A 14547-nucleotide genomic window follows, 5' to 3' on the forward strand; every position below is an offset into this window, starting at 1 on the left:
TAATATAATAAAACAATATGCTGACCTCATTACTCTTTGGGCCATTATTAAGTAAAATAAGGGTTACTTGGACGCAAGCACTGTGATGCTGCAACAGTTGACCTGATAACCAACAGATCTACTAAGTGATTAACAGGCAGGGAGCCTCTATAGTGTGAATACTCTGGACAAAAAGATGATTCACACCCCGGCAGGCAGAGCAGGATGGCTAAGATTTCATCATGCTACTCAGAATACGGACAACTTGAAATTTATGAATTGTTTATTTCTGGAATTTTCTGTTTCATATATTTGGACCTTGGATAAGGGGGGACTACTGTGTCTGAAGAGTCAGCGATACAAATTCACACATCAAATACGTGTGTTGTTTGGGAGATGGCAGCTGCTTACACCCAATGATAGGCCAGCAGGTGACTCGGTGCCATTCAGTGTGCATTTACACATCCATATGAATGGTACAATCACATGCAGTGATAACCGTCAACCACATGTGATTGTAGTCAGTTTTTGGAGACAGAAGACTTGGGTTTGAATCCATGCCCCTGTTAGTTGTATGACTTTGCATGTGTTATTTAACCCCTGAGCCTCAGTTTACCCATCTCGAGAGAGGGGAAAATATTGTGCCCCATTTTGGAGGTTGAGTTGGTGAGGGAGGGCATGCATGCACTGGGCTCAGCACAGATTCTGGCATGTTGTAAGCCATCAATTGCTGCTAGCTATTTATTGATGGCACTTAGTACCCCAACAAAGGTGTACACCACATAATAAAGACAAATTCGAATTCCAAAAATAGTTTGTGCCCCCTCACTTCTGACCATTAAGTGCTTAGGATTACCCTCGTCACTTGAAAATTCAATTAATGTGCTTGGGTGATTTAGCATCAAGGGTGATTGTCCAAGAGGTAGCCCAATGACTGTGTTGACAAGTCTGCAAACAGGCAGTGGGGCTGGGATATGGACCAGGCGAATACAAGGGGAGCGCTAAGGGCTCTGACTGCAGGTGGTAGTGCCCAGCTGTGGGAACTGTGACCCTAAGAAAGCTTTTAGTTCATAAGAAGGGAGAGGTCCAGAGGCTGAGGAGGAGGCTCAGAACAGAATAGGTGACAGGAAGCCAATTTTAGGATCTGAGGAAGAAGTTGAGAGGTTCAGAAGGATCCAAGCATGACCCTCCTCCTCGCCCCTGGGCTTCTTGTTTGTCCTATTACTACCTAACAACTCTATCCTCCTCTACACTCTCCATTTAGCTGAATGTTCATCCTTTATTTTTTTTTTTTTAGAGACAGGGTCTTGCTTTGTCACCCAGGCTGGAGTGCAGTGGTGTGATCATAGCTCACTGCAGCCTCAACCTCCTGGGCTCAAACGATGCTCCCGAGTAGAGATCGAGGTGTGAGCCACTACGTCAGACCTATTTGTTCTTTTAAGCCCCACTCAAGCCTTGCCTATTCTGTGGCTCTTTCTGAACCCATCTAGATCAAAGTTAGAAATGCCTCCTAATGAGCCGTCATAAGCTTTTTGCCCACCATTGTTGCCTGTCTTTGTATGGACATACCTTATTTTAAAGTATTTTTGAGTTTTCTGAGGATGGAGACCACATTCAATAATTCTGTTCAACTCCACTTTCTCCTACCACAGAGGTTAATGTGTTTGGCTCTTATTAGATAAACATGCATTATTTTTATACACATCACAGAACTCAGCAGGCAAAGAAGGCTTAAGGATTTGCTAGTCCAGCAGAGACAAATATCCTCTTGATCCATAGGCCAAATCCTTCCAAAGTGGTCTATTTGGCCAGACCAGTCTATTTTTTTTTGTTTTTGTTTTGTTTTGTTTTGTTTTGTTTTTAAATACAGATAGTCTCCAACTTACAATGGTTTGACTTATAATTACTCAACTTTATGATAGCGTGAAAGCCATACACATTCAGCAGAAACTATACTTCAAGTACCATATAATCACTCTGTTTTTCACTTCCAGTCCAGTATTCAATAAATTACATGAGATATTCTACACTTTATTATAAAATAGGCATTGTGTTAGATGATGTAGCCCAATTGTAGTCTAAGGTAAGTGTTCTGAGCATGTGTAAGGTAGGCTAGGCTAGGCTGTGATGTTTGGTAGGTTAGGTGTATTAAATGCATTTTTTTACTTAGATGGGTTTATTGGGACACAGTAGCCCCATGGTAAGCCAAGAAGCATCTGTACCAAATTTGAATGTCTTCAGGTGGGCTGTGCCTCTCCAGTCGTCTGCAGTTTGGTCCACTTTCTAATGCCTTACCATTTTACACAATTTATCTGCCCAACCCCGTGTCATCCCTAATTTGCAGATCTTCAGCTTTCCAAATGTGTAGATCTTCCCCACAACATGTCTAACACATGGCTCCCCTGCCTATGCTTTCAGAAGCAGGGAGCTTATGAGGAAGTATGTTCCACTGGTGGAAAGCTGACTAAAATAATTCTTTCTGGATGAAAATCATAACTTAGAGTCATCTACTGAAATTAACCTGCTACATACTAACTACATTAAATCCTTTTGGTAACTTACTTTTTACTGCTAAATGCTTTCCCCATTCTTAAGTATTCCATCACAGGATGATATAAGCCTTTTTAGATATACTTTTTCATCTGTTATTTAGGCAGAGGACATGTAACTTAGAACCACATTTGACTTTGTTCTTCAACTATGGTCATCTGAAAATGACCTTCTTGGTAAACATTCCCCTTCATTCACATAGAATAAGGGCTGCACGTGTCCACCTAGCCTTTTGTACTCACATGTGAGATTTTTCAGATATCCTGGAATAATCTTACACATCTGTCTAGCTCATCAGATTATGGGTGATTTGAGAGTCTGGCATGAACCAGCATCCCAGAAGGTTGCAATTTGAGTATATGATAGACCTAAGTAGATCTTATCTCATGTTTCCCCATTAAGCCTAGACATTTTCACAGCTTTATGCTGTACAGCAGTTAGCTTGTGCCTGAATGCACAGGAATGCAACTCCGGCAATTATTTACCAGATGGAACGTGTTTTTTGTGTTTCTGTTTTAAGGGAACTCCGTTAAAGTTTTTGATTCTAGTTTTGATGCAGTGGATTATAAACCTGTTATAACCTGCTGAGGAGGGAAAAAACCCATATTTTTCTGTTTTCAGGAAAAATCATTTCCATATGAAAGGCCATCTGGAGAACTGGGCATATAATAAATCACTGTTCGCACCAATTATACTTACTGGGGGGCCCAGTTATTTTCTTGCAAGTAGAGATAGGAGAATATTGGCTTCTGAAAACAATATTGCCATGAACTTCCTTGTGGGCGAGCCAAGGGTCAGGAAGATGCCAGGTGGGCATTCTGAGATGACAGAAGCTGCCCTAGTGTGGGGAATGGAACCCCATTTGCATGTTTCTCTTCTCCTTCAGCTATAGTCCTCACAAAAATCAAATATATTCTTATCCTATGTGACTATTCTTACATATTTTTGAAAAGTTTTGTCCCTTGCAATTTGTATGGATCCACCAATCTGAATCAAGATGCTGGTTTTCAAGTCAATGCCATTTAGCAGCTGAATCACCTGCAGTGAGTCATCTAACTCCCTTAGTCCCTCCTTCCCCATTTGGAAAATGTGGCTAATGAAAATGACCTAACATGGCTAAATGCCTGATACATTTATGTGGAGATGTCTGTAGGAAGAATGAGCAGTGAAGAACTCTGGTGACTTCAAGCCCCTGACCCCTGCATTTAGGCCCCCAGGGCTGCGTGGTTCTTGTAGGTCAATGAGCAACTCCAGTGTTCTTCCATTAAATACCCATTTTCTTCAGTTGAGTTGGAATTGGCTTTATGATACTTGCAATGACAAGAGTTTTGACTAATAGCTTATGCATCTGTTAACATTGGTAACCAGGAAGAACACACAGCAGCATGGAAAAGGAATTTTGATGAATTTTACAAAGAGCATGATATAAAATTGTGACTGATATGCATTGCAGTTATTTGTAATAATCATGCCTATGCAAGACAAGAGAAAGAGAAGTATTTTAAAAATCTATGGGTGGCTGTAATCCCAGCTACTCAGGAGGCTGAACATGAGAATGGCTTAAACCCAGGAGGCGAAGGTTGCAGTGAGCCAAGATTGCACCACTGCGCCCCAGCCTGGACCACAAAGCAAAACTCTCAAAAAAAAAAAAAAAAAAGTAATGGATGTTTAGCGTGGTAGAGTTATGGATGATTTGTCTTCTTCATATAATGGGGTCAAAAATTTAGCAAACTACATTTGGTTGTGCAAAGTAAATGTGGCTTCACTTGTTTTCTGCAACTGATCAAATCTTACTCATTGGCTCCACATCCACATTCATCACTAACTGTATTTTAGACTCTTTGGATATGGAAGAAGTTTTGGTGTAAAGAGTTTGGTTTTGTTTTTAAAGGTAAGTGGCTATTGTCTGCCCTCCTTCCTAGATGGTTTCTTGGTATATTGGGGTGGCAGTGTTGTGAGAAAGTGAGCTTTAGGAGTGAGCAGGAGAAAGTGGGCTTTAGATTTGTATACACTGGTCCTTATGCTGTGATTAGATTTGGTATTGACATTTTTTAGCAATGTCTCTGGATACCTGGTTGACTTGTACTACTGACATCTGTGCATGGGGAAACTGGCTTTTTCAAGGAGGCACAAAGGCACTCATGCAGACCCTATGTCTGATAACCATGCTGTGTTTTTATTTTTAGTTGTCAAATGATCCTTTATTGAAATTTTTTCCTTTGTAGTTCATAGCTAGCTGTATATTTACTTGCACCACTGTTGATTTGATGTCATCTATGATGTCAGGAGGCTGGTGCCCATCAACATTGGAGCTCATAGACTGGGCAGTCTCCAAGATCTCTTTACGGGTCCCAGAGAGTTCTGTGACTAAGGATTGGTGCTGCATCTGTCATGCAATCTTGACAGTGTCATGAAAAATGGCATTTCCACTGTGCTTGATTGTTTTGCTTCTTTCTGTCTCTGGTTCCTTGAGGGCTTTGAAGCTCACGGCAGAGGCAGAAAGTACCACCTCAGTCTGAGCCTGTCTGTTCTGAATGATCAGTTTCATTGTAATCCTTTGACTCTTCTGGTGACCTGTGGCCTTGGGAATGTCATCACCAACTTATTTTGGAGACAGGTCCAGAGGGTTGATCTTAAGGGCTAGGGCAGACATGGTACCCAGTTTTCCACCAGGGCACCTGGCAGGTATATGACTGATCTCATTGGGGTTGAACTTGGGCAGCATGGCAGAGGTGGCTAGGTGAACCCAGATGTAGTATGACTGAAGAAAGGTGCACTTTGGCTTCCTCCAAGCCAAGAGGCCCATGCTGTTGGTTTTCCTTTCTGTGTTACATATTGGCATGGGCCACTTGGTGGGGGTCCCTTTTGCTGAGTTTTAAGTGAGGAGCAGAACACAGTCTTTCTCTTCTTTTGGGATTCCTTTCTTTCAATTTATCTACTACTTGTGATATCAGCCCTGAATGGAGAAGCCAAGATACATAAAACTCACTTTTCCCCTTTAATCTCTATCTTTTCTTCCCCTGACATTCCCTTGGTTTGGAAAGGAAAAACACCCCATCTTTTCTGTGCAGTAGGGACACCTCTTACATCAAAGGTCATTTCTCTCTACCAATAGCTTTAGAATTCAGGTTCATTGTTCTGACCCTTGGTATTTTAATGGAAGTGATAGGAATCTAGAAAATCCTTTTCTTTATCTCCAACCTCTGAATTTTAAAGACAGTTATTCTAGGAACTCGAATTTGGAAATCAAAAGCTAGATCTTTTTTTTTTCTTTTCTATTTGCATTCCTGCTGTAACAATCTCAAACCTCCCTGAGTCATAAGAATTACCTTAAGCTAAGCAGGGGAAAAGTCATTCACAAAATATAAAAGAGAAAAATACATTGAAAATATATTATCCTTATTACATTCTTTCAGACTTTCCATAATGTCCTTTACTTTATCGCCTGTCACCCAAACTCCCTGTCAAGCCCTGCCCAAATTGCCAACTGGGGTAATGACAGTAACGATTGTTTACTGGCTCTTAGTATCAGACAAATGTGCTTTTAAACTTTACCATAAACTTGTAGATGTTCATATCCCCATTGAACAGATGAGAAGTGGGATCTCAGGAAAGGAGACTTGTACAAAGTAGCAGAGCTAATTTTGGGGAGACAAATAGTTTAGAAAACTCATTTGTGTCTTGTTTGCTTTTTCTCACTTTGGCTCAGAAGTCATTCGTTCATTCAAATGCTGCAACTTTAAAACTTTAAAACACAGCTAGAAAAACATCCATTAAATAATATGGATGTTTAACACACTGCTCAATAAATGGCAACCAATATTATTTATTAATATTTCTACTGATGACCAGGAAGATAAATCTCTTAGTGTGCAGAGAACAGAGTCCATCATGGCCAAAATCTTGGTACAGTTTGATATTTCAACAGCTGGGCAGGAAAGAAGATAAAGTGCTTTGGGAAGACAGGAGATCCTGGGTGAGATGGAAACAGGGGGTTTGGTTTCCCCTTTTCTTTTGGATGGGAATCCAGAACACCTGGGATTTTTTTTTTTTTTTTTTTTTTTTTGAGATGGAGTCTTTTGTTCCATTGCCCAGGCTGGAGTGCAGTGGCGTGATCTCGGCCCACTGCAACCTCTGCCTCCCAGGTTCAAGCAATTCTCTTGCCTCAGCCTCGCGAATAGCTGGGATTACAGGCATACACCACCATGCTCGGCTAATGTTTGTATTTTTAGTAGAGACAGGGTTTCACTATGTTGACCAGGCTGGTTTCACTATGTTGACCAGGCTGGTCTTGAACACCTGACCTCAGGTGATCCGCCCGCCTTGGCCTCCCAAAGTGCTGGGATTACAGGCGTGAGCCACCGTGCCCGGCCTAACACCTGAGATCTTGTTCACGTTTGGCTAATACTGTGGAGCGGGCATTTAAGGACCTTGTAGTTTAGTTTTCTAACTTTTTTTTTTTTTTGAGACGGAGTTTTGCTCTTGTTGCCCAGGCTGGAGCGCTGAAGCAGGTGGATCACAGTGAGGCCAGGAGTTTAAGACTAGCTTGGTCAACGTGGTGAAACCTTGTCTCTGTTAAAAATACAAAAATTAGCCGGGTGTGGTGGCAGGCACCTGTAATCCCAGTTACTCGGGAGGCTGAGGTAGTAGAATGGCTTGAACCCAGGAGGCAGAGGTTGCAGTGAGCTGAGATGGCAACGCTACACTCCAGCCTGGGCAACAGAGTGAGACTCTGTTTCAAAAATAAATAAATAAATAAATAATTTTAAAAAGGTGCTAGACTCTTAATCTCTTCAGGTGGGAGCGCCTGAAAGAAAAATATCTAGCTATGTTAACAGAGATTCTTTACAGATGCAAATTTTCCCCTACAAAGGATGGCTTTGCAGGGCCATTTCAAAATATGCCAAAGAGACATGTTATGGGATAAAATATTTCGATTTTCTTGTCATGTAATATTATGCCAGAGTCAGACTAAAAAGTCACAATATATAGGGTTAAATAAAACCCATCTGATGAGAATTTTTGGTTTGTAGGGCATAACTCCCCAGACCCCTTAGATAGGAATTTGGAAGATAAGAAAAGATCAGAGCTTAGTCCTCAAGCAGGAGTGAAAATTTATTAAAAAGCTTTAGAGCAGGAATGAAAGGAAGTAGAGTATATTTGGAAGAGGGCCAAGTGGGCACCTTGTGAGATCAAGTGCACAGTTTGACCTTTGACTTGTGGTCTTATAGGTTGGCATACTTTCGGGGTCTTGGGTTACTTCTCCCAATTCTTCCCTTGGGGTGGGCTGTCCATATGTGCAGTGGCCTGCTAGCATTTGGGAGGGGAGCATGCACAGTGTATTTGCTGGAATGGTACAGATGCTTTCTTGAGGCGTTCTTCCCTTACGAGTGTAGCATTCCTACAGGAAGGTCATTTACCAATTAAACTCCGCCACTTTGCCTCTTAGTGCACGTGCTTGAGCCCACCTGCCCAATTCCTGAGATCTTATTGTGAAGCTGCTGATCGTCACTTTCAGGTTTTTCCTATCTATTTGGAGACTGCCTTTCCCTGGTGCTGGCTGCAACCAGTTATTATTTGAAAGAGACAGTGTAACAACCATGTGACCATCACCTGATGGTCACCTGACATTCCTGGTCAGGGTGGGGGGCCCTCTCCCGCACTGCACATGTCTGCCTATCTACTGTAACAAGTACACCATCAGATGATTGCTAAGGTTTCTCCCAGTGTGAGGAGTCCTGAGAAAATGGTATTCTCAGAGATACTGAAGTGTCCTCAGGGAAAGTCTAGACGGCCTAGACAGCTTGTGGCGCTCCATTGTCACCCTGCCACCAATGTCTCCCTGCCTTTTCTCATCCTCTGATCTCCCCTTGCTCAACCCCATTTCAGGGGAGGAGGGAAGAAATGTAGAAAAGATAATGAGGGAAAGTGGCCATGGGTAGTGAGAGGATGATGAAGTGGTAGATAATGGGAGAGTGGAGAGAAGGCATAGAAATTACACACATATACTTTTTTAGAGAAACGACACAGGGAAAAGATAGGGGGCATCAAAGAAAGAACATTTGCCTTCTTTTGTTCATCAAATAAAAAAATCGCTGACATTTATTGAGCCCTTGTCCTAGGCCTGGCACCTTGTTCAGTTTTTCACATGCATCATTTCATTTAGCCCTCACACATCTCATTTTATAGATAAGTGAGAAACATAAAATTAATCAATATGTCCAATATCACTAATTAGTAAGAGAGAAGGACAAGGCATTGAACTTCAGCATCTTTGATCCCTGAGCTTGTACTTATAAATACTAGTCCATACGGCTTTCCTACCAGCATTTCCTCTGAGCCAGGGAATGTCACTATTTTCCTTATGGCCAACAGCATTTAGACTCCATGTCATTGCTGACCTACAGTGATGTGTTCATCACCATGGGCAGACAGATAGGCAGGTACCTATCCATACACTCACTCACCCACTGATGACACTCAGGAAGGCTTGGTAAAGACAAGTAAAGCTAATGAATATTATAAATAGAAAGTATTTCTTGTGAGGTGCCATCATGTGGGGAAAGCTTCTTAATTAACTCTGGCTGAGTCTAATGTTGAAATTAATTCTTGGCTGGCACAGTGGCTCACACCTATAATCCCAGAACTTTGGGAGGCCGAGGTGGGCAGATCATGAGGTCAAGAGATCGAGACCATCCTGGCCAACATGGTGAAACCCTGTCTCTACTAAAAATACAAAAATTAGCTAGGTGTGGTGGCACATGCCTGTAGTCCCAGCTACTCGGGAGGCTGAGGCAGGAGAATCACTTGAACCATGGAGGCAGAGGTTGCAGTGAGCTGAGATCGTGCCACTGCACTCCAGCCTGGTGACAGAGAGAGACTTTGTCTCAAAAAAAAAAAAAATTAATTCTTGTTCTTTCTGGGTGCAAGATAGTTCCTGAACACATACCCAGATGATCACAGGTGCCTGTGGTTTGTTGGGGGATAATATACACCAAAATAAGTGGTGAATACCCATAGCTAACCATAGCAAATTTTCTCAGTATTATACCTATCAGAAAACCCAAGTAAGCCTCATTGTAGGATACCTCTAGGTGACCCTCTAGGGATTATGGTTGATGATCATAGAGCTGTGATGTGATGATGTCCCATTAGGGGTCTTTCACCTGGTTATCATTTCTCTGCCTGATACTTCAACTGAAATTTGTGAGGAAATTTAGGAAAGACTGCATCAGACCCCCATCCAATAGTCTCCAAACTGTGTGCACTTTCCTTGGATCTTCCTCTGTTTCAATGCAGGGATATTACATGGGTTTTGGAAACAGTCAGACTCACGTTCAAATTCTGTCTCTGATGTTTATTGAGTGAGGAGCAGTGGTACAAATCCCTTGTCCTTGAAACTGCTGTATTCTCTCCTGTAGAAAGGAATTATGAAAGGTGTTATGAGGATCAAGTGAGCTAGCACACGCAATGCACCAGCACAGGGCCTGGAATATGGTAGGTGACCACTCACTGCAAACTCTTATTCTTCATGCTTCAGTTACCTATTGCTATATAAAATATCAACCCAGGCCTTAGCGGTCCCCAGGACTATACCCATTTGTCATGAAGAGCTTTAGTGAGCTTTACTTGAATAACAACCATTTGTTTGCTCATAGTTTTGTAATCTGGGCTGGGTTCTTCTACTGGTCTCACCTAGGGTAGTTCATGCTCTCATGCTGACCATTAGGAGGCTGAATTGGGGCCAGAAATCCAAGATAGCATCACTCATGTATCGGGAAGCCTGGCTGTGATGCCTGCACCAGCTCGGATCAAGCCTCTGCTTGGTATAGGGCTCTGTTGTCACCACCTTAAAATTCTGAATAATTTTAAAACAAGGAAACCTGCATTTCCTTTTACACTAATCCCTGCAAATTGTGTAACCAGTCCTTGCAGCTGGATCTCTTTCTATACTAGCTCAGGGCTCCAAGGGAGTGAAAGCAAAAGCTGGCAGGCTTAAGACCAAGGCTAGAACTGGTACAGTATCACTTTGCCGCATTCTATGGGCCAAAGTAATTCACAAGGCCATCCCTGATTCAAGAGGAGGAGTGGGAAAATCTTTATGGCCTACACTTGACCTCCATTTCCTACTTTCAGCATTTGCAGCAGCTGGGTCAGCAACTGGGTCCTGAGAGAGCTCTTCTGGTGCTAAGAAGCAGACACCTCCCCAAGTGACCTCACAAAAAGAGGAATATATGGCAGAGGGTTGGAAATCTCTCAGAAATGAGGCATAACCCCATCTTAGGAAAGTGGAAAGAGTTAGAAACTCAGAGTCTGAGGCTACGCCTTGCTTCTCAGTGGTGACATTGACTTCCTTGGTCAGTCATGGCTTGAGGGGAGGTCAGGGAAACTGGTCACTCAGAAGAGACAACTGCCCCTTACAGAGACTGTGGGCAGGCCAGCTCTCTATATGAGGCTGTGAATAAGGTAGGGTGTATCCCCTGATAGAAAAGTTTTTTATCAGCCATTTATGAAGCACCAATAATTATATGTAAGAGTGTTTTGGCCTATGGAGATGTGACTCTAGGAGAGCAGGGCTCTTTTTTGTCAGTCACATAAGGGTATATCTCTTTAATTGAAGTTGGGGTTGGGGGCAGGGGAATAATCAGAGGTTTATTCTTACTGTCCTTGTGCTCGGGGAGTCAGCCGCAGTCCTTGGTGACCGGCTCACATATCCTCATGTGGCTAGCAACACCCACCTACCACGGCAGTACAGGAGAACGCTTAACTCACTGTAATCTCCAATGCCTAAGTTCAAACGATTCTCTCGCCTCAGCCTCCGAAGTAGCTAGGACTACAAGTATGCACCACCATGCCTGGCTAATTTCTTTTACAGAGATGGAGGTCTTGCTATGTTGCCTAGGTTTCGAACCCCTGGCCTCAATCAAGCCTCCCACTTTGGCCTCCCAGAACCCTGGGATTACAGGGGTGAGCCACCGCACCTGGCAGAGAATGCATTCTTTTACAAAAATGCCAACTCACCTCAAAGAAAAGTTGAGTGAAGAAGGATGAGAAATTGTGACTTTATCTTATTTACTTTGGTCCTGCTCCAAGGAAGATGACAGACTGAGGCCCACAGAAGGAGGGATTCCCACATGGACTTGGGAGTGTCATCACCATCTCCTTGGGGCATGCAGAGAGCGGTCACCATCTCTTGACCTCTCTCCTCAGCATGCTCCCCACTTCCCTACTCTACTTCCTTGCGGTTTCCTTCCTTTGTGTCCTCAGTCTAGTGTCCTTACCCCTGTCCTGGAGACCCCATCTCTTTTCTCCAGTACATAGTGCCCCTCCTCGGTCCCTTCCTGCACATTCCACTCAGCTGGCACTATCGCTTTCCTTGGCCCAGCTTCGCCAGCTCTGAAAAAGCAAGGGGTGAGGTGCAGTCCATCAGATGGAAGAGATGATATAATTGATGATCAGATCCAGGGCAGGTGCCCAGCAGTAACAACTGTGGCAAATTTCTACACAAGCTAGCTGAGAAACAAGCTAATAAAATGAGCTTATTTCCCAGTGACAATGCAATCTAGTGTTCTATGACCAGCTCCTTGCAAAACAATAACTCTGGCATTATGACAAGATTCACATTAACTGTGCAGGGCCCTGTCTTGACTACCCACGTGGCTAGCATCTACTTGGATAAGAATGTCCTGAGCTTCAAATCTCTTCCCTGATAAAAAGAGGGCTGCTGCTCTCAAGGAACTTCAGTCAAGGGGAGTGGGGGAAGACAGTCCCATACACAGACAAAAAACTAGGGGGTGAAAGGCCAATGAGTGGTGGGAAGGAAAGGGAAAGAAGCTTCCAGAAGTAAGTGCTGAATGGGAGATTAAACTTGGCTGGGGGCCACGGTGGAGCACAGGTGTAATGGAGGGTGGGGCCTCTTTCAAACCTCACTCGTGGCTGTGTGCACGCGTGTCCGTTCCCACTGGAGTGGCAGTGCTTTCTTGCGGCAGGGGATGGGTTGCTTCCCTCCGGAGTCTTCGCTAGAACTCCCTCCTCCTCCTGCTTCCTTTCACCTATTCATTCCAAACATACATTGAGCTGCACGTTCTGGGTTCCCAACTGGAGGGCCCTCACGAAGGAGATTTCAGGACTATGCCCACTTGCCACGATTTTACTTTACTTGGTTCCCAGTTCTACTCCTTTCCCTGAGCTTCACAGTTTTGAGAAAAAAAGCCCTCAGCCTCCCCGAGTCCCTCAGTTACGCCACGCACCCTCTCACTTTGCTAATTTCCAACCACTCGCTGCTGAATAGGCTGGAACACTTCTGCTTCGGATGCCCCGAAACACCCTCGGACGCATGCTCAGTAACTCTCCCCCACCCCCCTACCCCGCCCGTCCCACCACCCGCTGCCCTTCTCCGCCGCCCCGGCAGTGCTTGCTCTCTCTAGGCCCCATTTAAAGCGCTGTGTTTGCTGGGGAGCCCTTAGTTCAATTCTCAGTGGATTAGGGCCATTGAGATTCTTAATCAATTGCTGGGTTCCACGCGATCCTCTTTAGAAACTTTTTGCTTAATATGCATCTAGAGACATTCACGGCCCGCCTGCAGAGTTGGAGCCGATGGAGTGGAGCCTGGGAGGCTGCAGGCAACCCCCAGGCTTCTAAACAGCAACGTCAGTTTAATTATTGCAGATCCGTCATAGCTGCCAAGTCCTCTCTTTCTTCGTTGTTGTTAACGGGGAAACTTGCCGCCCAGTGGCTTTGTTTCAAGTGGAAGTCCGCGTGCTTTGATACCCTCAGGGGGCACTTACAGGCTAGGTGGACACAGGTGGGCTGCGGGACTCCGTGTACTTACCTTCCAGAGGAATGCACTGCAAACATGCTGCACACAGGAGACAGGGAAGCCTGGCGAGGTTGGGTTTCCAGGCGCCACTGTATACCCTCTCAGTTCCACTGATACCCTTTCTTTCTTCTACCTGGAGGCCCTGGTAGTTGGCTCTCGCCAGACAATGTAAACTGGCACTGCAAGTGGAATAGACCAGACATTTATTTTCTGGTAAGTCAGGCCTCTGTCCTGCCTGCACCTTTGGCCTGATTTTGATTAATGTTGTCAGAAGCGGATGCAATGTGTGGGGGTGTTGGCTAAACTTTCTGGAAGTGTCAATTGTAAACAGTGTTACCTTACATTTTGGGCAGCACTTCTGAGTTTCCAAAACATGTTCCCATGCATTATCTCATTGGGTTTCCTCAGTAGATTGGAAGAATGTGGAGGAACTCGCACCCTCTTTCACAGTGAAAAAACCCTGAAGCTCAGAGCAGTATAGTAACTTCGCCAGAATTGCAGGACTAGAAAGTGAAAGAATAAGAAACCAGGTCTTCTGGTCCTTAGTCTGGAGACTTTCGGCAGTCACACATACTTTTTTGTTATCTCACTAATAACTCTGATAATCTTGTTGGATAACAGAACAATTTGTTCATCCGTGTCGTGTTCTCTCATTGCATTAAGGAAGTGACGAGGGAGCTGATTTCTCAATTGTTTTTTAGAGCTATAATGCCTTGAAAATCACTCCCTTATCCTGGCTATCAGTAATTTGCCATCTCCTAATATGTAGTAAAAATAGTAAAGGTAAAAACTAGCTGCCAAGCTAATGCCACAAAAATCAAGTAGGAACTGGGTTGGATTCAGTAACATCGGTCCAGAGAGAGCACTGCTCCTCAAGATGGGTGCAACATCAAGGACTTAGGGATCAGGAATGTGCACGGCTCTCCAAATGGTTTTCAACCAAGGTGATGCTGCATTTCCTCTAGTAATTTCATAATTAAAAACTTAGTGATTATCAGAAATTTAGTTTTTGCTTTCTTTTTTGATTGTTTTGGTTTTTGAGACAGGGTCTCACTCTGTTGCCCAGGCTGGAGTGCAGTGACACAATCATAGTTCACTGTAGCCTTGAACTCCTGGATTCATGCCTCAGCCCCCCAAGTAGCTGAGACTACAGGCAGGCACCACCATACCTAGGTAATTTTTGTATTTTTTGTAGAAAC

The 14547-nt window shown here is 43.8% G+C and overlaps 1 long non-coding RNA gene across 1 annotated transcript; it reads right to left on the bottom strand.

Moving 5' to 3' along the window:
- Positions 1-7780: 7780 nt before the first annotated feature.
- Positions 7781-12098, bottom strand: LOC129524608 (uncharacterized). The gene is made up of 3 exons (XR_008668464.2): positions 11551-12098; positions 9865-9944; positions 7781-7930 (listed from the first exon to the last, which is right to left on the bottom strand). It is a non-coding gene; the product is annotated as an uncharacterized lncRNA (long non-coding RNA).
- Positions 12099-14547: the final 2449 nt, after the last annotated feature.

This window comes from Gorilla gorilla, chromosome 13 (assembly GCF_029281585.2).
Source record: "Gorilla gorilla gorilla isolate KB3781 chromosome 13, NHGRI_mGorGor1-v2.1_pri, whole genome shotgun sequence".
Lineage (NCBI taxonomy): Eukaryota > Metazoa > Chordata > Mammalia > Primates > Hominidae > Gorilla > Gorilla gorilla.